Source organism: Delphinapterus leucas, chromosome 8 (assembly GCF_059928025.1).
Source record: "Delphinapterus leucas isolate spDelLeu-1000000601 "Yukka" chromosome 8, BTC_Dleu_Yukka2, whole genome shotgun sequence".
NCBI lineage: Eukaryota > Metazoa > Chordata > Mammalia > Artiodactyla > Monodontidae > Delphinapterus > Delphinapterus leucas.
Window position 1 is genome coordinate 115,237,178 of NC_143136.1, and position 6,694 is coordinate 115,243,871.

Consider the following 6,694-nt stretch of genomic DNA (forward strand, 5'->3'; position numbering starts at 1 on the left):
AGACCAACCATGTCAGCCACACGGTGGGTCTAGGGAGAAACGGAATATTTCACAATAGCATTTTAAAATAGGAAATGTTCTGTGTTTCTGATTTTCTCCACAGTCTGTTGCCAAGATATGTGCTTCAATATGTATGAGGTGAAACTGTCCAACAAACAAGGGGAAAAAGTAGATAAACTAACAGAGTACATTAAAAGGGAGCAATTGGTAAGAACCATCAGTTTAAAATATTATTATTATGTTTTCCTTAAATTGAGAAATTGATATCTGTTTATTAGTTGGCTCTGCCTAGATTGAATTGTTTTAGCTTGCTCAAAAGGATTTTTTTTTTTTTTTTTGGTCACGCCACACAGCTTGTAGGATCTTAGTTCCCTGACCAGGGGTCAAACCCGGGCCCACAACAATGAAAGTGCCAAGTCCTAACCACTGGACCGCCAGGAAATTCCCTTAAGAGGATATTTATCATTTAATATTTATTGACATGATATTTATTGGCTAACATGTTCATCCCCTTTGTATCTTAGTTTACTTTTTCTGTGTCTCACTAGTCAGTTCATACTCCTGGTTTTAAGTATAGGAGGACAGTTTTTCTCAAATCCTTTTTTGTTGTTGTTTTTGTTTTATGATGGAAGAATTGAGTAGATCCCTGGTATTTCTGCATTAATCAAAGGAGATTGATTTGTGGGATATTTCTTTAAAAGTGACCCTTGTCAACACATAGGTGTATAAAGAAGAAAAAGTTGCTGCTTCTATTGTTTTCATAGCGTAGAAAAGCACGATTCTACTGAGAAATATGTAACATCCAAAGACCTCTCCACTGTGTTAACCAGGGCTCCTCGGTCTGAGGATAGGAGTAGATGCTGACCTTATAGTGAGTGATTCCCAAACATCCCAAAGGAAACAGTGTGCATGGTGGAAGTGAGCAAACAAGTCTGCTCAGCCCTTTAGTGGCACAACGGACTTATCCCCATAGTAGACAGTATGAAACCGGTAAATTAACAGAATAGATAGGTGAGCTGCCTTGGGGGAAGTGTCAGGTAAGATGCTTGAGTTGCACGTAACAGAAATTCAGACTGGCTTAAACAATAAAGAGTTTTGATAGGCTTACTTTTGAGTTTTAGATGGTAAAGCAAGTTCAAGTGCTGTTTGCTCAGGACTCTTTTTCTTTCAGCTTCTCCCTCCTCTGTGCAATAGTTCTGTCCTAGGCTGCCAGTCAGGGCTGCGTGCTTCCTTTTTGCATCCAGAGAGAACCCGTCCTCCAAACCATGGCTTCTGTCCTTAGACCAGTTCCATCATCTGCATGTCTCTCAGCAGCAACTAGAAAGGGAATGGCCCACACTGATTAGTTCAGGCCACTCAGAGCCCACCTTCCAGAACTGGGTGCGAGGTCAGGGCCCCCATTCTGCAGTAAGGAGGTGCAGTGGCTGAGCAGGTGACCACTGAGTATCGACTGGGATTACAGGCTATGTGTTTTTGAAGTAGTGTAGTTCATTTTATATTTGGAAATTCAAAGGAAGGAAGTTCAAAGATACTTTGAGAAAATGCATTAGTGAAGGGTCTACTTGTGAGTGCTTCTGGTATTGAACTCAGGAGACTCGGTGCCCAGCTTTACTTCACAGTTTGTGTGTTAATTACTTAACAGAAATTACTTATCACATAAGGTCCTTCGCTCTCAGTGCTCCAGGCTGCTTTTCCTGCCTCATTTTATAATGAATAATCTTTACATATCGGTCTCCCTACCTAGACATCGAGCTCCTTGAGGGTAGGTATCATGTCTTAAGCATCTTTGACACCTTGGTGCCTGGTGTATAGTGGACGAGCAGTAAATGTCCCTTGTACCTACAACACTGGACTTCAAGAACAGTACTGAGGAAGGTCTCTTCTTTAAAAGGTGGTAAAGACATGTATGGCTGGATTTTTCTGTGTGTGAATGGAAAAGGCTAGAAGTAGATATTTCAAAGATTCTATGATTTTTTTCCCCACAAAGGTTAAAATAGGAATTTTATATAGCCCTTTCAGCGCATAATTTGAGAGACTAATAAGATACACTACATATTTGTTTTACGTGCACATATTTTGGAATAAAGGAATGTACAGTTTTAAGCAGATATAGGATTTTACTTTCATCTATATTACAAAACTAAAATTCAGAATAATGTAGCTAATTATTGTCACTTTTACTCTTTACACCGATAAAAAGATAAAGCAAGAATTACATCTGTTTGCTGATACATACCAAAGATATGGGTATATATAACTGTTGATACATTTATTCAGTAATTCTTTCTTGAGTGCTTACTGTGTGCCAGAAGCAAAAAGACAAATTGTCCCTGCCATCAAGGAACTTACAAGACTATAGGAGACAAAAATGTAAACCAACCAATGCATAGGGGCTGTGATAGAAATGTTTGGAGACTCACAATAGTGATTGTTCCTGTGGGTGAAGTTTCAGTCTCATAATTAGTTCCAATAAATAATTAGAAAAGAAGTCTTTTTTTCATACTTGAGTTGTTGAATAATTTATTGATTTATCATATTTGTAGGCTTATGACCTGTCAAGTTTTGAAGTATGTTTTATCACTTTATAAAGTGGTATCTTTTATTCTGTTTTTTTAACTGACAAATTATTGTATGACATTGAATTTTATCTTTGTTAAGGGTATATAGGCTTTTGAAATGGTGACTAATGGGGAAGAAGAGCTGTTATCTCTGTGATTTAGAATGACAGAAGATGCCACTGAAGACTGTGGTAGAGGGAAAATAGAAGTATTTATTTTCATCTGCATTTCTTATAACCAGGGGACCTAATGATGTTATTTCCTTTTATTACTCATCTCTTAGGAAGCTGTAGAAAGGATTCTTTTAATGGATGGTATCTTCCAGTTTTTCTAGTCCCAGGATTCTGTGATATGTTTTGTATTAAAATGAGCTTAACATGTTAATCAAAGGTCTGATTGACCTTGAATTTGTAGTGGCGAAATGGGAACAGAGCGGCTACTTAGCAGTATGAAATGTCCAACATGTCAATGAAAAAAAATGAAAGACGTTGTTTCTGATTGATTTGTTATGTAATTGAACACTATCCTAAAACTAACCCATGATGTTCTAGTTATTTATTATATGTAGCCATAACAAGGCCAAGATTACTTGAATGCTAAGGAGCTTGCAGTTTCTGATACTGGGGACAAAATTGTCCTGATTCCCATAAATACTGACATTTCAAGAATTTTTTTCTTTAACTTTTCATGAGCTTAAAAATCACTGAAGAATGTGGTAGAGGGAGAAGGAGAGAGGAATTGAATCTTCTTTCTTGCTATTTTATGTTTAAGGCAATCGTCAAATGCTTAGAAGATCGAGAATTTTTCATTTTACTTACGTCGTCAGCCTTAATGTCAGAAACAAGTAAGAACAACTTTTTGAATAAATGTTTTTCAGTATGTTTACTTTTATTGTATAAGATCAGCAACCTCACGTTTCTTCTGATTCTCATTCTGTGTAGGTTTTGGAGAGGAGCAGATGGGTCTTCACGGGTTGCATTTATTCCATTCATCCCCGTCAGCAGGTAAGGACCAGGACTGGCAGTTCACTGCACCTGTGGGCCATTTTTCAGTCCTCATCTTAAACTCTCAGCAGCATATGACCCTGGTAACTCTTTTCTTCTCTTAAATAACTTTCTTCCTTTACTCTCCCTGGTCAATCCTTCATCTCCTTTCTTTGTAGGCTTATCCTTTCCTGTCTGCTCCATGCTCAGATATCCACCTGCCTATGGACATTTCTTTCTACTTAAATGTCTCAGATGGTCCTCACATTCAGCATGTCCAAAACTGGATTCATTTGTTATTGAACAACAAGAGCTGGGAGTTGGTTTTATCATAGTCTCCCCGTCAGTAGGACTTAAGGTCCTCACAGAAGCACTTCCCTCTGTCTGGACTACTTGTCTCCTTCCCCCTGATCAGATGATGTTGATCGCCCCCCAAGCCAGAACCAGGAATTGCCTGCTAGGGGCAAAAATTATTGCTCCTGCAGTCTGTAAATAGATATACAGTATATCTGTGGTATTAGAATTTCAGAGGGCAGTTAGGAAACAAAGTCTAGAAAGGCTGTCTTTGGTGGGGGTAGATAATGAATAAAATTGGAGGAGAAGTGCTGGTCTAGCCACTTACCCATAGCTGTCAGGTGTCAGTTTAAATATCACTTTATTTATTCCCATCACCACTCTTCCTTCAATGAGGACCCCTAGGCTTTTCACCAATATAATTTAAATATTTATTTTTATAATTATTTAATGCCTGCCTTTCTTGTATTCTACTGCATCCCTACTGCTTAGCAATGTCAGGCACCTAAAAAGTAATAAATGCTTGCTGAGCAAATAAATAAATTAAAGTAAATGAGTCATTTCTTTTTGTCATATGAGGAAATTTTCCTCATTGTTTTATAATCACACTGTGTATGTTTAAACATGATTTGTATATAGTATTTATAAAGCTACAACCAATCCAAAAAATTTTTTTAATTGATGTTTTTAAATTGTATTCAGCTACTCAAAGCAGAGAACTGCTGGCATTACCTGTTTGGAATAAGCAAAATATTACCAGTTATAATAACATAATGGCGATAGCTGCTTGCATTTTTCAAGCATTTACTACATTGATATTCTGCTAGGCACAATTGATTTCACAGCCCTTAATAGGTATTTTTATTGTGACCATTTCAAAGATGAGGAAACTGAAACTTAAACTTGCCCAAGGTCAAACAGCTGAGTCTGAGCTGGCTTCCAGCTCTGTTCCCCCACTGCCTCCCTCCGTATGCAGGAGCTCTGCCTTTATTCTTATTTTTAGGTGTACACTACCATCTGAATAAGAAACATTAGTTCCTGTACCATTTGGGGTTGAACAGCACAGGATTTCTTTTTGAGTAAACATTGGATTGTTGTGTTCAATGCTCACAGCCTCCTCTAGTTCGTTAAGACACTTTTCTATTTCTGGTCACTCAGAAATGTTCAGTGCTGTGGTTATTTGTTTTAAATTGAGTGACTCTTCGCTTAGCAGACTTAAAAAGTTCTTTTTCTTAGATTTCATAATAGCCTGTTACAAATCGTTCTGACTTCTGCCTTTCCAAATTCTTGAAATAATGAAGTTGTCTAGAAAACTGCTGCTTTATCGTGAACTGTTAGCAGTACATAAGAACTTTGTCATGTTTTATTTTTCCTTTTACTATCTAAATGAACTGCAGAGAAAGGAATTTTTATTTTAATGGCTAGCCACATTTTCCCATTTATTTTTATTTGCCATTCTTTTCCTGATACCTGCTCAAGTATAAACGTATTCAGCTAGGTGTTTCTTAATTTTGCAGTTACTTTTTCGTTAAAAAGAATGGTATACTTCAGTTTAGTAGGCACCAAAGGTCTTTATTATCTGTGGGTTTTTTATTACTGATAAATTACATTTTCTAGGATTTTATTACCTATTTCTCAGTGACCTGACCTTTTCTCTTTTTTCCTGTACTCTTTTCCTTTAGGTTATTGAGTTGCTGAAAAATTAGCATTTCAGTCAGAGAGTGAACCAGGGAGAGGAAGTAAAATACAGACTAGTCAGTCTAGTTACATAATATTAAAAAATTGCATTTGCTAGAGAAGGTGATGAAATATATAGCAGTAGTTACCATGAGAGTTGGGGGTTACTTAGGGTTTACTTTCTTTTAGTTCAACTGGTTTGTGTTGTAACTCTAGTTTCTTCCAGTTTTATTGAGATATTATATAATTGACATACAGCACTATATAAGTTTAGGGTTTACCAGCATAAAGATTTGACTTACATACATTATGAAACAACTACCACAGTAATTCTAGTGAACATCCATCATATCATATAGATACAAAATTAAAGAAAATAGAAAAAACATTTTTTCCCTTGTGATGAGAACTATTAGTATTTCCTTTCTTTTTCCTTCTTTGGCTGCGTTGGGTCCTCGTTGCTGCAGGCTTTCTCTAGTTGCGGCTAGCGGGGGCTACTCTTCATTGCAGTGCACGTGCTTCTCATTGTGGTAGCTTCTATTGTTGCAGAGCACTGGCTCTAGGCACGCGGGCTTCGGTAGTTGTGGCATGCAAGCTCAGTAGTTGTGGCTCGCAGTCTCTAGAGCGCAGGCTCAGTAGTTGTGGTGCACGGGCTTTGTTGCTCCATGGCATGTGGGATCTTCCCAGACCAGAGCTCGAACCCGTGTACCCTGCAAAGGCAGGTGTATTCTCAACCACTGCGCCACCAGGGAAGTCCCAGTATTTACTTTCTTAACTTTCATATGTAACGTCAGCAGTGTTAATTATTTTTTATTATGTTGTACATTACATCTCTAGTACTTATTTATCCTATAACTGAAAGTTTGCACCTGTGACTACCTTCTTAAGAGAATTTGAAGTAGGTCATATAAGGTACAGATTAGATACATTTTAAAAGCAGAAGATGAGAATAGAAAAGTAATTCTGCCAACTCTAAATGCCGGTGCGTTGAGCCCACGCTGGGCTCCTGGTCAGATGAGATGGAGCTGCAGGCGGGCCTGCCTTCTTCATTCTCACCTGGTGATCCCATCTGAGTGACTCTTTTTTGGTTCTGTGTGTGCGTGTTTTCATATATATGGAGATAATATATGTTCATTAAGTGCATCCATAAGTCTTCTATTAATTGCTATTTAGATTACCATT